The 21,388-nt window shown below is 44.7% G+C and overlaps 1 non-coding gene across 1 annotated transcript; it reads left to right on the plus strand.

Annotated features, from left to right (window-relative positions):
• The first annotated feature begins 21,078 nt into the window (after positions 1-21,078).
• Positions 21,079-21,152, plus strand: Trnat-ugu (transfer RNA threonine (anticodon UGU)). Its single transcript has one exon. It is a non-coding gene; the product is annotated as a tRNA-Thr (tRNA).
• The last annotated feature ends 236 nt before the right edge of the window (positions 21,153-21,388 follow it).

Below are 21,388 nucleotides of genomic sequence, written 5' to 3' on the forward strand. Positions count from 1 at the left end.
CAACAGTCAGGTACATTCTGAAAGGAGTGGAAGGCTTACGAGTTCAGTAATTAGAAAAGAGGCTTTTAGAGTTATAACAAGCTTAGCAGTTCTGTTAACAACGTCGAGCTTCGAGATGACACAATAGAATGCAGTATACATACAATCGAAAACTTGTAACAAATTTTCTGTTTAGTTTAGTGCTTGGGGGTAGCTAACATAAAGGAGCAGTCCAAGCTATTGTCGAACTTAGTTCTTATTCAGCCAGTTCCCGTCAAAAGTACGATATCTGCAGAATTTACACAAAGTGGACATATTGTCCTGGCGAAACACAGTGACCATCTAGTAAATTTTTATTTACATTGCCTGACAAAAAGATTAAAGAACCCATAATACGTGGTCAGATGCCGTTGTAACTTTGTATACACATACAGCATCGGCGGGTGTGTAAACGAATAGGATTGCAATTCTCTGAGACAGGCAGAACGACCACAAGTGTGCTTTAGTGTTGTTCGTGATTAGTGTTGTTACCACGCCTGATGGTGCATATTAGGGGTATGAACTGCGTCAGATTTTGAGATGTCACTGTGAATGAGGAGGAGATCGCGTATCGTATGAGACAGCATTAGCGGCAGGTCACAGAGTTTGAAAGTCGCATCATTTTGAGTCTACATTCGCCCTACGGGTCTGTAACGCCGGAAATGCATATCTTCCTATTTCCATCTATTGTACTATGATTTTTTTCCTTGTTTTGTTACCTCACGATATGACATTTCTGTCTCTTTATATATTGTAATTGTTTTACTGTTTGTATATATATATATTTATGCATTTATGTCGATGTATAATTGGTTGTCTTGTAAATATTATTTGTATTTTTACGCTGGGTCTTGCCTAGGGAAAACTATGCTATCGAACGAATACGTCGATAGGTCGTGTGGAGAACCAGAGTGTTTAGGATCTTTGGTAGTGTTAACTCTGTCGCGTGGAGCGCGGGCAGAGGGAGTCTGGCTGGAGGAGTGCGGTTGAGCAGGTGTGTTGTGTGACGCTCCCGCGAGTTGCCGCGCTTTCGGGGTTTGGCAGCATGTAATTGCGCTCGACTTGCGATGATAGTTTCTGACACGGTGTCGCGGACGGGAAGCATTAGCTGGCGCACATCGAGAGCCCGTTTCGTCTGGTGACCGTGTCGAGAAGAAGGCGCGCCAACATCCAGCTTCTGCAACAGCGACGGCCGACAATGAGTGACTGTCGCCACCTCCTCGATCGACGGCTTCAAACCTTCAATCAACCAACAAGGAAGACTGAAAGCACGTAAAGTTTTAGAACTGTATGGCAGACCTCAGCTTTTCAAACTTTTAAAATTGTTGCATCACAAAATCACAGCAACTTAGCATGAACCTTTGTTGCTCATTGTCCCAATTGCATTACCAAGCAGGGTCCCTTCCTTTTCCGAAATGAACCCGAGTGTCGTTGAAATTCAGACGCCGGCATTAAAGTACAATCATTCCATTTCACTACTTTAATTTCAAAGCTCAGTTAAAGTATTCATAGCTGGCTACAATACTTAGATTACACAAGACAAATTAAGAGTGCGAGTTTTGTTACCATATTTTAGCTTACCTGTGACTGCAGCTCAGCTTGGTACGTAATAAATTTTACTATTGTTAATTGTTCAGAATCGTTTAATTCAAGTTCAAAGTTAAATCTCTTATTTCTAAATTGCGTACATTCAAGTAGCTTTTGAAATGATTGTTGAGGTAGTCCAAGACTAACCGTATTTTACTGAATTTCGATGTGCTTCAGAAAGAAAGCTCACTGTTAACTTCAGTCACTAAATTAACTTTCGATTTTGCGGTTTTATTAATTCTTTTGCTAAATTAAGTCAGAGTGTAGCGAAATTTATTACTTCTGACAAACTTTGTTTTCACACAATATGTGTCAACCTTCAGTTGCCACGGTTTTAGTGCTAATTATATGTGCAATAACCTTTCTTTTTCAGTTATTATAGTAGTTGTCCATAGAACTGGCGGCCATAATTTCCCCCAAATCTCAAATATCTAATTAACGCCAATTAATTGTTAACGTGACGACTGCACATATACTTTCTTTATTAATTTTACCCTTTTTCAAAATTAATTTCCACCAATTTCATTTGCATTTTTCCTTTCATTTAGATGTAACCCTTTCCTCCCTCTTTACCGACGGATTAACTTCGGCGACGATTGCTTTTCCCAAATTTCCATTAGGTACACGCGGTTTAATTTTTCACTGTCATTAAGGTCGATAAGTGAGGGGGAGGTTACAGGTCGAATCGTGCAATATCCAGATTTGTGAGGCATTCCGATGTGACAGTACCTCATTGTTAGGCAACGTAGTAACGCGAGAGCAGGCCTACTCGTCGTCAAGATTCCGGTCGACAAAGTCTCACCACCACAAGAGAGGATCCCCTGTTGTGTACCATGCACATCGTAACCCCTTCATATCCGTGCCCACAAATCATGTAAGGGACTTCCTGAAACATTCGTGTCATCCTGCACCTTTGGTCAGAGACTAATAGCAGTCAGACTAAGGTTTTACCGTTCCACATACACTGATAAGCCAAAGCATTACTACTAATGCCAGCTGCGACGTTGGTTGACTCCTGGTGGTGTTGCGGGCACATGAAGCAGTAACAAAAGTATGTAAGTGGAGCAGATCAGCTTCATGAAGATACGGTCAAAAAATGAAATCCATTACGATAAGTAACTTTGAGAATGCGCAGATTAATATTACGAAGAGCGTGTGTACGTGTATCTCGAAAACTGCGAAGATAGTCGAATGTTCACGTGCTACTGTCGTGAGCATCTACGGAAACAAGTAGAAGGCCAATGTAACTACCACTAGGCGCTAAGTGGTTGGACGTTCCCGACTCTTCACAGAACGTGGGGTTCGGAGGCTTGTCTGTTCTGTGAAGTAGGATGCATGGTGATCTACGCCATCTCTGCCGAGAGAGCACAATGCTGGTACGCGCATACGTATTTCAGAGCACACCGTTCATCGCACATAGTTGAACATGGAGCTCCGCAGCAGACCATCCCTACGTATTCACACGTTGACCGAACGGCACCGCCAATTACGATTTCAGTGGGCACGGAACTATCGGGATTGGATCGTCGATCAGTTGAAACATGTCGCCTCTTCGGATGAATCACATTTTTGTTACGCTAGGTCGATGGGCACCTGCACAAACGCTGTCATCGATATGAACGGGGGCTCGAAACGTGCAGCGCGCCAGAGAACCAGGCTTCTTGCAGCAGTATTGTGCTATGAGAGACATTCTCCTGCACTAGCATGGAACCTGTGGTTGTAACCGAAGACACGCTGACACCTGCGAACCACTGCATGCTTGATGTCTTCTCCGACGGCGACGTCATTTTTCTGCAGTATATTTGTGCGTGTCTCGGGGCCTGAACCGTGCTACAGTGGTTTGAGAGGCATTATAGTGAACTCACGTTGATGTCTCGGTGACACACCCGATGCAAATCCTGTGGGACTCATGTGGGTCGCTATCGGACAGCATCACCGCGTACGCAAATCAGCAGCACGTTACTTACGCGAATTACATGACCCGTTCATAGACATCTAATACCACATACCCTCACAAACCTATCAACAAACTGTCGGATCCCTGATACGCGGAATGAGTGATGCTTTTCTTCCCAAGAATGGACAAACAAGCTATTAAGCAGGTGGTCATAATATTTTGGCTCAACGGTGTGTAGGCCGCCGTTCACAAGACAAACAATGGTGTGCTTACGGAGTGGTACCGAGCTCGGTAAGCACAGACTGTTGATGCATGGTGTCACATTACTTTCAGTGACGAATCATGGTTCGCCACTATCTCCGATGACCACCGTCGGCAAGTATAGCAGCGACCTACGGAGAGGTCCCATACATTCTAGGTTTTGGACAGACTCAGTGGTGTTACTCGTGGCGTCATGGTGTGGGGAGCCATCGGATATGACTTGAGGTCGCGGCTGGTAGTAAACGAGCGAACTCTGATGGCACAACGGTACGTTACGGATATCCAGCGTCCTCGAGTGTTGCATCTCTTGCGGCAGTATCGTGGCGTCACTTCTGACCAGGAAAATGTTCACCCGCACATGGCAGGTGTCTCTATGAACCGGCTCCGTGAGGCTGAGGTCCTCCCGTGTCCAGGAAGATATCCAGACTATTTCCGATAGATCATCTCGTACCTCAACTTCGACTCGTAGCCGGTATCCTGGATATCGAGGAACCGTCACAACCGCCGTGGGCCAGCCTCACTCAGGAGGGGATGCAACAGGTTTACGACACCATTCTGAAGCGAATCCGTGCATACACTAGAGCTGGGTAGTTCGCGAACGAACGGGTGCAAAGGAACGGTTCACCAAGATGAACGAAAGGACCGAGGAACGAATTCCAAGGAACGATCGGTTCATAGTTCACTTCGGTCGCGGCGGTCTACTAATAGTTCCCGGGAACGATGAACGATCGGTTCATAGTTCACTTCGGTCGCGGCGGTCTACTTATAGTTCCCGGGAACGAGGAAAGATCCCTTCATAGTTCTCTAGTTCACTTCGGTCGCGGCGGTCACTTCGGCAGTTCTCGTTCCAGCCTCGGTCGCGTGCTCGTCTCAGTCTCGGTCTCCCTCGGCCGCACTCGTCGTTCTTCGCATGACCACCTGTCTCAGTTCCACTGTCGACTGCTCCTAGTTAGTTCAGTATCCAGTTGTTCGTTTCGTTCACTGCGCTCGCCCGTTTTACATGTGTTCCAAACTGTTCTTGCACTTGGGTCTGGCTATTCAGCGTCCCCGACCAGTAATCAAAAAGTATTTTACAGTTACGTAAATTACATAAAAATTACGTTGTATATAATAGGTACGTGTTTTCAGGTAACTGAAGGGCATATCAGCTCACTTCATTATATCGATGAGCAGCAGAAGACATACTTATAACAAGGCAAGTTTTTTTTGTTATTCATATATTTTTTGGTTTCATCGACTTTATTTAGCAACTAACTTTCAATAATTTGCTTAATTTTTAGTGTAAGAAAATTCATATAAAATGATTTTCGTGTATCCTTCATATACAAAACATTAAATTTAGGAAGGCTGTAATTATTTTTTAAGTTTGGTTGTTTCCAATTGCATTACCTGCTAGTTTGGTTTCTTTAAAAAAAAAAAAAGTGGGTTGTGGTTCATTTTGCCTCAGTAGGAAAAGCGGTGCCTCTCCATTTGAAAAGACATAGAGTGCCATAAAATCGTATTTACTTATTATCACAAAAACATTTGTTCAGAAGGAGCTTTCAAACCAAAAACTTTACTACTGCGAACTTAATTGTTATTATTATTGCTGCATTAACTTTAATAATGCAACATAAAAACCTAATTTTTACTAAGCGTGTGACGCAAGTATGACGAGAAAACCACATTTTATTTTATGCTTCCATAAAGTCTACTTCGCCTACGAACTCAGAGACAACGTGAAGTTTATATAGGGTGTAAACGATTATTGTTTACAACGTAGCATAGCTATATAGTAGAAGTCGAAACGAAGAATTTTATACACGACACTTGCGGGTTATTAAGTTGGGAAACAGCCACCAACAGGTTTACAAGGCTACATGTGCTATAGCCCATGCACGTCGCGTGAGATTTTCATGTTCTCTTCTCCAGCTCTCTACACATCATCATCGATTGATTCGCCATTGTCGCTTGCATTAGCTTGTTATTTCTTCACTGCCTAATTATTACATGTTTGTCTGTTTGTTGTATCTGCTCGTAACGGGCAACACATCGTCCGTAATTGGCGAGCAGTCTGTACTCGGGGCCGGTTTTCCGTGCGCCAACCTATATTATTTCCCTGCGATCAGCCACAGAACGCTACAGTTGCCTAAACGAGAGGTTCTGAAGAATCACAGAAATTACTTCTAAAAGTGTGTAAGAATTCTGTAATGAATAAAAACTCTATACTCCAGGGGAGAGGCAAGTGCCCCCTCTTGGTGCCCTCCATCTTTCAGTCACCTACACAACTAGTTCTCAGTTTGTCATAAGAACCATATACCAAGCACAAATGAACGGTGAACGAGTAAAAATGAACGGTTCCCAAAAAAGAACAATCAGCAGTGAACTAGTTCCCAAGGATGAACGAGTTTGCCCATCTCTAGCATACACCCAGGCCGCAGAGGGTGCAACGTCACATTGGTAAGTGGTCTCATAGCGTCAAATTGTAAACTTGACTCGATTCTGGAATCACGAAAATACCACCACACAGCTTTTCAACTTTTGAAGTTTCTTTTCGTTTCCTCGTCCCCTTCTGGGTACTTCACTTGTTTTGTCGGGTGGCATGTTTCTGCCTTAGGTCTGCTAAATCATCATCAGATGATCTGTTTCAAAAGAAAGATGAAAGGTGGTCGTCAGATACTATGAAACTAATTTAAGAATTAGGGAGAAGAGACAGTATAACAGATCAGAAAGTACTTCGAAAACGGCTTCGTGACGAATTTCACGTTGTTGTTTTAACAATGGTCGTGGGTATTTCCTTCTTTTTTTTTAAATTAGTAAAAATTTCAAACTCTGCTGTTGCATCCAAATGTCATTCTTTAGGAACATAATGATCCACGTGAGGATATTGATGTTTGTGACCTATTTTGTGTCCTGCATTTTTTTTAAATGAGAACCTGAAGGTGTTTTGTTACTACCTACGTGACAATATTCTCTAGAGTCAGCCTCAAAAGATCTGCCAGTTCTAAGAGACGTTTCATTCTCGTTCTTCAGGGTAAACTTGCTACCATCAGCTACTAGAGACCGATTAAAATTACTTGGTAGTCAGATGCCGCTACAGTGCTGCCACATCGGCTAGGCCGCCCCCAGGGACGTCGGAGATGCGAGATACTCTGTCGATTGGTGATTTTAAGTGACCCATGACTGAAACGGAGAACAGGACGTGTTTGGTAGCCCGTAATTTAAATTCATGTCCTAAACTAACCACAAGTTCGTGATGTGCAATATATCCAAGAAAACATCGGTCAACAGTATGCGGCAGAACAAAAATCACGATCGCATTCTTCATGCCGATTACAACCAAACTCTACGAGCAATTTCAAGGCAGGAAAAGTTCAATTTAAGCGCTAAGAGTAAACTGTTATTTCCCGCTGTCATTGGTTACCTGAAACTGTCCTCAAATTGGCTACACGAGCCGCCACGTTAGCAAACGGCGAGCAGTCCTCGTTGGCACCTGGTTGCAGATCGCGGGCGAACACAGGAAGATTCCAAAACCAAAACAAGAATGATAGGAAGAGAAGTAAGAGCAGATGGAAAAGTCAATAAGTGGATGAAAAATGCCGTAACAAAGAGTTAGAAATTTAAAACATTGCATTCAAACCCATTAACTGATTAAAAATAATAATCAGACTTTTTGGTTACATTTAGAAATAACAAAATATGGCCACATCTAAGTAGGTTCTAAAGCGTGCCCTTCTATACGACAGGCTAATACTCTAACCGACTGCACCTCGCCACATCGCTTTATCTACTGTGAGCCGATCTCTGTGACTGTGATAACTCTATATCTGAGGTTGAAACGTGTCTTGTGTGGAAGTTTCCAGTAGTGTTAGGTTATTCCTGTGTATGGAACATGTGTATTGCATTAGCATCGTTTCGAGTGTGTGTGTGTGTGTGTGTGTTCGTTGTTTTTGATGTGATTATCATGTGTGATGAAATACGAAATAAAAGCGTCAGACCCACGATTAGGGATCCACACACATTACGAAAGAATGCCGGACAAGGAACTGGAAGTGCCCAGTTGTTGCGGCTGTATGGCAACATCAAATGTTTCGGGAGCCACGTTGAGTGCTCTGGAGGAAACCAGTTCCAACGCATAAAGTGTCAACTATCAAGTAATTGTAATCCGACTATAGTTTGGCGCTCACGGATCGTAGCTACAGGCGGGCGTCATCTGTCTTGATCTGTAGTGCTGGTTTTAAAGACACTTTACACTGGTTTTCATTTTAACAATGTATTATCTCACCTTCCGTTTTACATTGTTAGTATAGAAAATTTGATCTTCCCGATCTAACATTTAAAAATGTTTATTATTGCGTAGTCAACTGTAGCCTTGCTTGCCACCGTGGTTTCGTGGTCAGCGTGTCTCGCCGTGATGCAGAAGACCATGGTTCGATTCCAGGTAGAGTCAGAAATTTTTCCTTGCTGGTGTGACTGGAACGGAGTACACTCAGCTTCGTGATGCTAACAGAGGAGATATTTCAGTGAGAAGTAGCGGCACCAGCGTCATACCGCATACAAAGGGCGCCATTAGCAGTGGACGACACGGCCGCCGGTCGGTCGCAACTGGCCGGTCTGGGCCAGAAGGGTACAGCTTTGCTTACTTTATGCAGTTCCGTCAATTAGAGCACAGTTAATATGGCTATACCTATCCGGGCCAGCGATTCCAGTTTCGGAACTTTGGGACAAATTTTGTTTGGTGGAACTGTTAGGGAAACGGAAACCATGGAGAGATTTCTGGAGAAAAAATCTCACTACTGGGGAAATCAAGCGCCATGTACCAGCCGTTCGCCTACAAGGATCGGTGACCCCTCAGTCACTGATGTATCGCGGGTTTGCATATAGACAAGGCGTTGCTCTCTCTCTCTCTCTCTCTCTCTCTCTCTCTCTCTCCCATCCCGACTGCGTCGATAGCAAAAAGGACGACAGAGGGCAGGACAAGCGCCACTAGAGGTCCTCCGTGCCACAGACCTCTTTCCTCCGCCGTGCCACGTGTGCGGTACTGGATCAGCACGAATTCCTCCGCGCGACGGCTGTATAGGGTGGGGCAAGCCAACAGGTCAGTAGTTCGCTCTAAAGGAGCTTTGGTCCATTTGATGCGCCGAGGTTTAGCAGGCCATCAATCGCGGCCCGGTCGTAAGCTATCGACGTTCCAGCGATATCTGAAACGTTCCTGTCGGCCAATTACGCCGAACGCTCGCCTCCGTCGTTGAGGATTATCAGTGGCATAATTTTCCCGTCCCACTACTGTGTGTCACAGGCGCATGCCTGTTTGTGTCTCAGAAGTTGCATTATTATTTTTTTTAACGAGGGGAGTTTTCCTTTGTTATTAAATCTCGCTAATGTTGTCGTGATAAACCTTTGATTGTATGAAACGTCCCCATAGAACAATTTATACAAGACTGTGCTTAAACTGACACACAATATTTTTAGCGCAACGCAATCTGACTATCAAAGATCCCTGCAAAAGAATGGCTCTGAGTAACATTAAACTATACCTTTCAGAAATCACTTACCTCACAAAAATCTTCGTTACTCGAACTACTGCAATACAGCGAGCGCCACTACTGCCAGCTAAATAAAAGATTCAAACTACAGAAGGCACTAACTACTGATAGGAATAGTTAGCAAATGAAAGATATTAATACAGAACAAACAATGTATTTACCTTAATAGTCATAATATATATATCAGTTCATGACAAATTACAAAACTCCGCCATCTCTCTCCCCACATCCACCACTGCTGGCGGCTCACCTCCAACTGCGCAACGCTACGCGCTGTTCACATCCAGCTGCCGCTGCCCAACACTACAATGGCAGACAACAATGCAAACTAGCCACAGACTGCACACAGTACAGCCAGTGATTTTCATACAGAGCGCTACGTAACGTTGCCAATAAGAAAATATAAACAGCCTACTTACATGTATTTACCTGTGTCTCATTATTTCTTATCAAGCATCGCCCCTTGGGAGACGCAGCGCTAAGTATCTGACTAGCCTTATTACCGCCATCTCTAATATTTTAGTTCAAACAACACATAATTAGTTTTCTAGATATTCACTAGATGTCGTTCTCTGTCTACAGATGAATCGATACACCCGTCCTCTTGTGGGAGACACTAATGATACTGCCATGAAATCTCCGCGTGACATCACTATCACGTGTACATAATCAGTTACGACCGGTTGGGATGTCTATCGACATCTGTGGTCGTATCGAGTTCTGAGGAGATGCCAGACAGGATTTCATCGGTTTAGTTGAAGCTTGTATCTGATGGGATTTATATTGCAGCATATGTTCTATGAATATATGCTGTTTCACCTCTCGAACACGCCTCGGAATTTATTACAATAATTTCTTATAATTAAATCTAAGGTAATGACGGATCGGTGGTTAAGAGGCTTCGGGAGATGTATGTAAAAAGCTCAGGCACAGATTTTGTGTGTTCAAAGTAGCTTAGTGAATAGGGATTTCAAGTTGTCAGTTGAGATATAAATGGTGCGCTAACGCTAAATCAATAGAACATCGGGAAAAGCACGAAGAAAGCAAATGTGGCGCCTTTAGAGCAAGTTTTTTTCTTTCTGGTCAGGCTACTATACACACATCAAAAAAAGTTTTGAATCACCCCGGTTCTAGGTGGAGGTTCCATGCTGTTTTGGGTGGCATTATTTGGGGCCGACGTAAGCCGCTGGTGGTCATGGAAGGCGTCTTAACGGCTGTACGACACGTGAATGCCATCCTCCGACCGATAGTGCAACCATATCGGCAGCATATTGGCGAGGCATCCGTCTTCATGGACGACCGTTCGTGCCCCCATCGTGCACATCTTGTGAATGACTGCCTTCACGATAACAACATCGCTCGACTGTAGTGGCCAGCATTTGCACCAGACATGAAACTATCGAATATACCTGAGATAGGTTGAAAAGGGCTGTTTATGGACGACGTGACCCACCACCCACTCTGAGGCATCTACGCCGAATCGCCGTTGAGGAGTGGGGCAATCTGGACCAATAGTGCCTTGATGAACTTGTGGATAGTATTCCATGACGAGTACAGGCATGCATCAATGCAAGATGACGTGTTACTGGGTATTAGAGGTACCGAGGTGTACAGAAATCTGGACCACCATCTCTGAAGGTCTCGCTGTATGGTGGTACAACATGCAATGTGTGGTTCTCATAAGTAATAAAAAGGGCAGTTGATATCTATTACAATTTTCTGTACAGGTTCCGGAACTCTCGGAACTGAAGTGATGCAAAACTGTTTTTGATGTGTGTACTTATTTACGAATTAAAATTTTTGTTTATGTGCTATAATTTTTTGATATGTAGGAAAATATTGCGGCCCTGAATGCACTATTACACCTCGTCAATGTATTAACACATGACAAAAAAATTGTTTAAAGGAAAAGGTAGGTTTAAGATATGTAGTGAAAAGTTGCCGAAATTGTATCATTTTGGGGAATTTTTATGTCATCTATGGGAACATTTCGAAATCCATTCCGGAAACGCTGTCCGGGCTTCTTCAGTTGACGAGTTGCTGTGTGATGTATGACATCCGCTCGGGCCACTGTTCTCCACTCGTGTTGGGACTCCCTGTTGTGGCCACGAGCCCAGCAGACGCGCTGCAGGCGATGCCGTCCTGTTAGCACGCGTCAGTCGTCTGATGCCATACAGAATTAAAGCAAAAATTTCGCCGCGGTGTCCTGATATATGCGTCAGTCCTACGTCCCACATTAGTTTATGCTGCTGTTTCACACAGTGTTGCTTGTGTGTCAGCGCTGACAACTCTACACAAACGCTGCTGTTCCCGGTCGTTAAGTGAAGGCCATCGGCTACTGCGTCGTCCATGGTAAGGGACAATGTCTGAAACTTGGCATTCGCAGCACACCCTTGACACTCTGAATTCGCTAACGATTTCCGAAATGGAAATGTCCCGCGCATCTAGCTCCAACTACTATTCCGCGTTTAGAGTCTGCTAATTCCCGTCGTACGGCCCTAACCATGTCGGGTTTTTAACGTTTTCTCCAATCACCCGGAAACGACGACTCTTAGCAAAAAAAATTTCCGATTCGAAATTAAACTTTGTTTAATTTCCTACAGAAAAAGGTCTCATTCTTTTTTTTCTGGGACTAATACTTTCCGCGTTGCAGGGGATGGAAAAATCGCAGATAAAATATTGTTGTAACAGTATAAAAATTAATGTTCATCTTAAAATTAAGTGGGTCAGAAAGAAATATTACGTGTGTATACCACAGCTAAGTTCTGTTAAGCCGTATTAAGAGAGAAATTATGTTCCGGAGGTGTACAGGGCGAAAGGGGGGGGGGGGGGGCGACGATGTGCGGTTTAGAAGCGCGTGGGAAGGAAGGTCGCTGGCTTGTGTTACTGCGCTTCTCTCCTTCATAGGTCTACAAAGTGAAGATTGCGCGTGTGATGCCCCACTCTGTTTACCCCACTACGACACAAGAAGCTACTACAGAGTGTCTCACAAAGTTATACCGAACCACCACAGCACGGGTCACGGATCACTGATGAGACAGTGTGCAGACATGCCCGGGGGAAGTTTATTTTTGATAAAATGCTTTAACACCACATGGTGTGCAACATGAGTTACTTACGAGACTAAGGCAAGAAATGCCTATGGACAGAATCTAGCCGGCCGGAGTGGCCGTGCGGTTCTAGGCGCTACAATCTGGAGCCGATCGACCGCTCCGGTCGCAGGTTCGAATCCTGTCTCGGGCATGGATGTGTGTGATGTCCTTAGGTTAGTTAGGTTTAATTAGTTCTAAGTTCTAGGCGACTGATGACCTCAGAAGTTAAGTCGCATAGTGTTCAGAGCCATTTGACAGAATCTACGGAAACCTCTGCACACTGAAACTTCCTGGCAGATTAAAGGTGTGCGCCGGACCAAGACTCGAACTCGGGATCTTTGCCTTTTGCGTTCAAGTGCTCTACCGTCTGAGCTAGCCAAGCACGACTCACGACCCGTCCTCACAGCTTTAGTTCCGCCAGTACCTCGTCTTTCTCTGCACTCTGTTCTCCACTGCTAGAGCGAAAATTGATTCTTATTCATGCTGTAAGGCACCTGTAGTGTTCTTCCGGGAAAGGTAATTTCCCACACAACGAGCGCTGCGCGATATTCAATTTCCGGACAGACTGTACCTCCCAAGCATCTCCTGTCCAGTTCTCTTACGTGAGAAGACAAAAGTGTGACCGTGTTTATGCTGTGGAACTATTTTCATTTTATTAAGCGAGTGCTTTTGTAGGTGTTAAGTATGCTTTTATGTAAAGTATGTTCCTGTAAACAATTGCCGAGAGGTGTTTATCTGTGTGATATCCTGTCACCGATGTAGTGTTGGTGGAAGAGGGGGAATTGAGTGGTAAATGTGACACCTTACTGCTGTCTATCTTTGACAGCATATTGTAAAGCCGCGTAATTTTGTTTTATTAAAAGTTAATGCAATTCTCTCCATTAATTGTGGTAATGGTAGGCTGCACAATCTTTTCCTTTGGTAACTGCTGGCACTTGTAGAGAGGGCTTCACTGAGTGGAGGTAGTTACCAAACATGAGCAGTATACCTTCCATGGAGGCTGTGAATATGTCTCATGGAATATTCGAGTATAGAGCAGTAACCTGCTGTAATGCATTGTTTGATTTATGTTCAAATATCTGAAGCTCTGGAACACGTATGTGTCGTCCAGTAATTCGAGGTTTTTCTGAATTTCACTCCTAGCACTTACATTTCAACACATTCATTGAAACGATGTGGCGTGGGATGAGCACCTTCATTTAGCCACAAGAGCTGTATTTTTTCGATGTTCATGTTTGCCCGTGTCGCTTCGTTATAATCGTCCTCTATTGCTGATATTCCTGCTATTCGCGAATCGTAATTGTAACATCAGCGTAAGCCTACATGGTGAATCGTTGTGCACCCAGATGTAATTCTGGGATTGAAGCGCTGATTGTACGACGTAAAGGTCCTAACAAGGCGACGAACAGAATCGTTGATGAGGGACATCCCCGGCAGACGGTACGTTGGATCTGAAATGCGTCCGTAAAATGTCCATTGATTTTCACTTTAGAAATCAACTGGTATTGATTCAGTAGCAGCAAATCTATGGTTCATTGTGGGTATCTGGAATGCCCCAGCACACTTCTTAAATAGTGATCGCTGACGTTTACGAAAGCTCTCTCTAAAACTATGTTCAAAAGCCCTAGTGGTTGTTGAAGATGCTTCCATGGGTAGAATGTCGAATCCATTAAGTAGCAGATTCCATGTCTAATACTTTTGTTAACACGTCTGCTCCGACCAGACATGCCTGGAAGGGTTTGGTTTAATCTTGCCGCTATGACATGATAAATTGTTTTCGAGCCAGCGCATAACAACGTTATCGTCCTGAAATCCGTTATTCTTCGTGTGGTCGGTTTCCTGGGAACGAGTGCGATAGTTCGTCTTTCCTTTCCGGAGTATAGGCGTCTGCATCTCTGTTTCTCTCTCGCTTCCATGAACTCTTTCTTAATAATTGACCAGAAGGATTTGTAGGCTTCAGAGGGGATCGCGTCTGCTCCTGGACTCCTGCGTCTTTATAAAACTTTGAGAAAATCTTGAATTTCTTCCTCAGAATTGGTTCGGACAAAGGAGTGACACTTTCGTTTGTTGGACGTGACGTACAGTTTTGTAGTACCTGTACTGTTTTAAGAGCATCAGATGGTAGTGCACTACACAGTCTTTAGAAATTTTCACTGATCCTTTCACGACGAATAAATTCGTTCCAATCTGGAGATAGTAAGTTACTTAGAAATTCCCGTTTGGACTTTTGCCGCCCTCTTGTGAGGTGATAAATACTCCACTTCTCGTGTGGTATACGCCCGTAACCCTTCCCCTCTAGTTGCTTTTCCTGCAGTTCTAATATTTTCTTTTTGAATTTTTTAAAATCACTTTCTCGACCTTCCCCGTTGTCTATTTTTTGTTTGCAGTTCGCGAGTGATACGATAGTTGTAGTCTATGTTATTTTTACTGGTTTGATTAATCCTGTAGGCGACATTTATAATAGTTTCCGGGTACTAGGTTTTAGAAGGGTTACCCACTACTTAGTAGCATTACAAAAGAAACGGTTTCGCCAAATCCACGATCCCTAGGCACTGAACTCTAGTTTTTACCCATGGTACGTGGAGCCGGCAACAGTTTCATTTCCAGTATCTTCTACCAATTATTTTGGCACGTGGGAGACCGTTTGCTTTAACTGTTACATTGTGATGGTCCGAAAAAGCTGACACAGATTTCGTGGAAGACTGCATAGTTATTCCCGTTATGACGTAGATTCCGTAAAGCCTTGATGTTGCTGCTGCCGAGACATACGTATAGCCCTTAGAACGCATTTAAAATCTCCTGCGATTAGGATCTAGCCTTTCGCCTTCCTCAGATAATACGGGACGTCTTCGGTAAAAAGCTTTGCCCATGCAGCTCTTTAATTTGAAACAGAGGGAGCGTAGAGTTTTAAAAGGATCACAGCATTCAGAACGCCTTTGACTATGCTGCCTCCTGGCTCTCTTTCTACGTCCTATAAATCTATTCCGTCCCTGGTTAAAATACAGCAACCACTGCCGCCGATAGCAACGTTGTAATATACTTTAAATAACTAAAAGGAAACTACCTCTTCACAAACGACTTCTTGCAAAAAGGCAATATCGATATAATTTATTTTAAGAAATTTTTTCCTTCCTTATCCCACAATTTTTTAACGTGAGAAACACGGCCCTCTTCTACTTTCCATATAACCAACAGTAAATGTGTCACCACTTAGTCACGCCTGTAATGGTTTGATCCAGGGTAATATTGTGTTTGTGCTATTGGTGTATCTTCCTTACCTTTGTCTTCTCGGTGTTCTTTCATTTCTTCCTCTTCGTTTTGTTACGTGCCACATTTATATTCCGTTTGAACTTCGTCCGTGACGATTTTGCAATACTTTGAGGTTTGAGCGACGTCTAATTCCTGGCGGCTTGTTCCGAGTTTCTAGCGGTGTTGTCATCTGAACGTTTGTTTTGGAGGCTTGTCCTACTTTGTTTCCGTATTTACAACGTACCTTAACAGCTGTTGAAGCCTCACTACGCTGTTGTTCCGTTGTTATGGACCTCCGTCCGTCGAATCTTGTTAAACTTCCCTTTCCTGAGTGGCATCGGACTTGGGGTCTGTTACGTCTGGTATAGGTGAGTGATCCACCAAGGTACTTCCACAGTTACTGTCACACTTGAATCCGTTTCAATTCCGAAGAATAAATTCGTTAATTTATAGGATTTCTGCCTCCTCGGTGTTTGAAAAGAACTACCACCATCGTCTTCAGCTTTTGAGTTAGAGTTTTCCTTTTACAACCGTTTTTTGCTCTACTTAGGTTCATGGGCGGTGGGATGTTCATCCGCTATCATTTCGGTGTCATATTCTTTTGGGTAAATTATGGCGTTACCTACTTTTATACCGGTTTCTTGCGTAGGAATTACAGGTTGGACTTGGGTGCTTCTTCCACTTTCCTCGACACTTGTCTGTACGTTCAGCGACGCTTTTCTTGTTCCTTTCATCAACGGAGGGAAGTCATCAAAGCTGATCATGAGTAGTTCTCTATCGCCATTTGGGGAACTTCACTAGTATCGTGCACAGTAACGGTGCACAGTAACAGGGTGGTTCATTGATCGTGACCGCGCCAAATATCTCACGAAATAAGCGTCAAACGGAAAAACTACAAATAACCAAACTTGTCTAGCTTGAAGGGGGAAACCAGACGGCGCTGTGGTTGGCCCGCTAGATAGCGCTGCCATAGGTCAAACAGATATCAACTCCATTTTTTATAATAGGAACCCCCATTTTTATCACATATTCGTGTAGTACGTACAGAAACATGAATGTTTTAGTTGGACCACTTTTTTAGCTTTGTGATAGATGGCGCTGTAATAGTCACAAACAAATGGCTCACAATTTTAGACGAATAGTTGGTAATAGGTAGGTTTTTTAAATTAAAATACAGAACGTAGGTACGTTTCAACATTTTATTTCGGTTTTTCCAATGTGATACGTGTACGTTTATAAACTTATCATTTCTGAGAACATATGCTGTTACAGCGTGATTACCTGAAAATACCACATTAATGCAATAAATGCTCGAAATGATGTCCGTCAACCTCAATGCATTTGGCAATACGTGTAACGGCATTCCTCTCAACAGCGAGTAGTTCGCCTTCCGTAATGTTCGCACATGCATTGACAATGCGCTGACGCATGTTGTCAGGCGTTGTCGGTTGATCACGATAGCAAATATCCTTCAACTTTCCCCACAGAAAGAAATCCGGGGACGTCAGATCCGGTGAACGTGCGGGCCATGGTATGATGCTTCTACGACCAAACCACCTGTCATGAAATATGCTATTCAATACCGCTTCAACCGCACGCGAGCTATGTGCCGGACATCCATCATGTTGGAAGTACATCGCCATTCTGTCATACAGTGAAACATCTTGTAGTAACATCGGTAGAACATTAGGTCGGAAATCAGCATACATTGCAACATTTAGATTGCCATCGATAAAATGGGGGCCAATAATCCTTCCTCCCATAATGCCACACCACACATTAACCCGCCAAGGTCGCTGATGTTCCACTTGTCGCAGCCATCGTGGATTTTCCGTCGCCCAATAGTGCAAATTATGCCGGTTTACGTTACCGCTGTTGGTGAATGACGCTTCGTCGCTAAATAGAACGCGTGTAATAAATCTGTAATCGTCCCGTAGTTTCTCTTTTGTGGGCAGTGGCAGAACTGTACACAACGTTCAAAGTCGTCGCCATGCAACTCCTGGTGCATAGAAATATGGTACGGGTGCAATCGATGCTGATGTAGCATTCTCAACACCGATGTTTTTGAGATTCCCGATTCTCGCGCAATTTGTATGCTACTGATGTGCGGATTAGCCGCGACTGCAGCTAAAACACCTACTTGGACATCATCATTTGTTGCAGGCCGTGGTTGACGTTTCACATGTGGCTGAACACTTACTGTTTCCTTAAATAACGTAACTATCCGGCAAACAGTCCGGACTCTTGGATGATGTCGTCCAGGATACCGAGCAGCATACATAGCACACGCCCGTTGGGCATTTTGATCACAACAGCCATGCATCAACACGATATCGACCTTTTCCGGAATTGGTAAACGGTCCATTTTAACACGGGTAGTAACGTCCATACTGGCGGAATGTTAGGCGATACCATGTACTTATAAGTAAGTGACTATTACAGCGGCATTTATCACAAAGCGAACAACTTGGTGCAAGTAAATCATTCATATTTCTTTACGTACTGCACGAATAAGTAATAAAAATGGGGGTTCCTATTTTTAAAAAACGCAGTTGATTTTGGTTTGACTTGTGGCAGCGCCATCTAGAGGGCCAACCATAGCGCCATCTGGTTTCCCCCTTCAAGCTAGACGAGTTTTGTTCTTTGTAGTTTTTTCATTTGACGCTTGTTTCGTGAGATATTTGGCGCGGTCACGATCAATGGTCCACCCTGTATTATGTGCCTTTAAGGCAATGGTTCCCACTGCTTCTGCATCTTTATGCGATTGATCACACCCGATTCTTCCTTCTTTCACAGGCAGTTTCCCACCCCAAGGGCAAGAGAATGCCCTGAACGTATGTCCACTAGTACACCTATTTCGACAAGGCCGTTGACAGAACGACCTCTGATAACAGAAGTCATCGGCTGCCATTGCTGATAATGTCCATTATGCGATGAGTGTATCTACGAAGTCTGGTAAATTTCGGCCTAATACTTCATACTGCAACACTTTCTACTACTGTCAGTGGAGGGACAGTGAGCGTGGAGACAGAGGACTATTGGAGGGGAAACGCTGTTAATTCTCCAATATAGGAGAGACCACAAGGGATGTGTGTGTGTGTGTGTGTTGGGGGGGGGGGTAGTACCTTTACAGAAATTGGCAGTGGACAGAAAGAGAAGGGAAAAATACGACCATTTCACGGTACGAAATGGTTCGAATGGCTCTGAGCACTATGGGACTTAACATCTGTGGTCATCAGTCCCCTAGAACTTAGAGATGCTTAAACCTAACTAACCTAAGGACATCACACACATCCATGCCCGAGGCAGGAGTCGAACCTGCGACCGGAGCGGTCGCGCGGTTCCAGACTGAAGCGCCTAGAAGCACACGGCCACACAGGCCGGTTATTTCACGTTACGCTAAGATAAAATAAACAATTACAACGACGCTCCTTTCTTAAGAGGCCATTTGGTAAAAGTTTGAAAGACAACTGGAGTCCCGGTAGCCACGATCGAAAATTAAATCTGCTTCGCCATGTTGTTACAGCGAATAAGAGGTAGCAGGCGATCTACCGGCTGCGCTGAATCTCCTAAATCCTCGGATAGCTCACGTGACACAATCGCATTAGAGCGTAAGTGGTCACAAAATTGATAATGGGTTAGGAAACGGCGCACTGTCAGTGGTTCGTTACGGTGAGAGCAAAGCAGGCTCACCAGTCAACAGACAATGATAGCTGAAAATACAGTGCTCAGTACTTAGTCTACCTAAAATTGCCTGCCCTCAAAGAGATGGATGAAAGGAAGTCGTCCAACCAGTAGCAAGGGATTTAAGCTTCCTGAGGGTGTCCCCACCGAAAGACTACCAGCGTTCTTGCCAGAGCGATGGAATGTTCGTACCAATAGCACCTCCTTTTATGAACCACATCGGAACCGCAAATTCTATTCGTGAGAAGCTGTTCTGTGCATTTCTTAATGCTCCCTGTACCGTCTCCTGGGTGTATAAAACGGAGCTGGACATTGGCGGCACGGTAACTACTACTCCTGCCGGCAAGTCGCCGAACCCAGCGCGCCTCGCAGACTGCACCGCGACCCCGGGACAGCAGCGCCGGCACGCCAGACATTACGGAGAGTGCAGTAAATCCGCCCCCGGTAGCTGAGCCCAGCGGCCGCCTCTCGACAGGGACCGGGCTTCCGCGTCACTCTGGTGTAGTGGCATCCCGGTCCCGCTGAAGTCCGGCGCCAGATTACAGCGGCCGTCTGTCGCTAACTTAGCGGAGACTCGACAGAAGAGAGGCAGCAGGAAAATTATCCGTGACTCATCAGTCTGAAATCCAGCAATTAACACTCGGGCTGCAGAGTTCGCGCCAGCTGTCCTCCTGCTCTGTGCGGCGTCAATCCTCCCACTCCAGAATCCTCCCACGCCAGTCACGGCCGCGCCGTGCTGTCCATTCCCGTCGCTAAATTACGCGTACCGGCGCTGCCGCTTCTGTTTATTTAGCTACTGACGTAAGAGAAACTTTGCAGAGAACGAAGAGCTTACATACCATAAATTCTATCAGAAGCCGGCCGGAGTGGCCGTGCGGTTCTAGGCGCTACAGTCTGGAGCCGAGCGACCGCTACGGTCGCAGGCTCGAATCCTGCCTCGGGCATGGATCTGTGTGATGTCCTTAGGTTAATTACGTTTAATTAGTTCTAAGTTCTAGGCGACTGATGACCCCAGAAGTTAAATTGCATATTGCTCACAGCCACTTGAACCATTTTTTCTATCAGATGTGGCACTGTTCGAATCACACGGTTCAGTCACGTTACCGTGACCATCACTTATGTTCGACGTCAACGTGCAATACTCACTCGCAGACAGCAGGTGAGAGCACTAGCATACAGCGTGTCGGGGGAACTCAGGAAACAGTGTAGTCTTTATCGTAATGAGGAAATTGGTCGATTTATCTGACGTCAAAAAGGTCACGATCAGTGGCTTTCGGTTCAAGGGCGGAGGCCTATCAGAAAGGGCTAAGTACGTAAAGTTTTCGCGTACCCCTGTGGCTATAGCATATCGTGCTTAGCAAAATGGCACTATCCAAAACCGCCGCATAAGGTAATTGTGGTGCACCACGGAAAATAGGTCTGTGTATTTATACTAAGATGGTATCTGTTCTTTCGGACGTCCGAAAGAACCGATATCATCGGTGACCATGCACCTCGTTAAAATGAAATTACAATAAAATGAACACCCTTAGCTGCTTACAGTCGTTGACATACGTCAACGGGTACAGATGAAAATGTTTGCCCCGACCGGGACTCGAACCCGGGGTCTCCTGTTTACATGGCAGACGCTCTACCCATCTGAGCGAAAGAACAGATACCATCTGAGTATATATTACGAATGTAGCGCGGGACGAATACGTTGAGAATGTGGGTTTCGCGGGAGGCTTGCCAGAAATAAATCCCTGCAGTCGCGCTATCCTCTGTGTCCTCGGTGGCTCAGATGGATAGAGCGTCTGCCATGTAAGCAGAAGATCCCGGGTTCGAGTCCTGGTCGGGGCACACATTTTCAACTGTCCCCGTTGACGTATGTCAACGCCTGTAAGCAGCTAAGGGTGTTCATTTCAATGTAATAGATGTGTGAATGACGGCTGCGGATATGTGCACGAGAGAACAGACATGCAACTGTTGAGCAACTAACAGCCTAGGTGAACCAAAGGGCTACCAACGGTGACTTCTCAACCACCGTTCAGCGGACGTAGCTGCCTACGGGCCTCTGCAGCAGGTACCTGGTTCAC

Source organism: Schistocerca cancellata, chromosome 8 (genome assembly GCF_023864275.1).
Source record: "Schistocerca cancellata isolate TAMUIC-IGC-003103 chromosome 8, iqSchCanc2.1, whole genome shotgun sequence".
NCBI classification, from domain to species: Eukaryota; Metazoa; Arthropoda; class Insecta; order Orthoptera; family Acrididae; genus Schistocerca; species Schistocerca cancellata.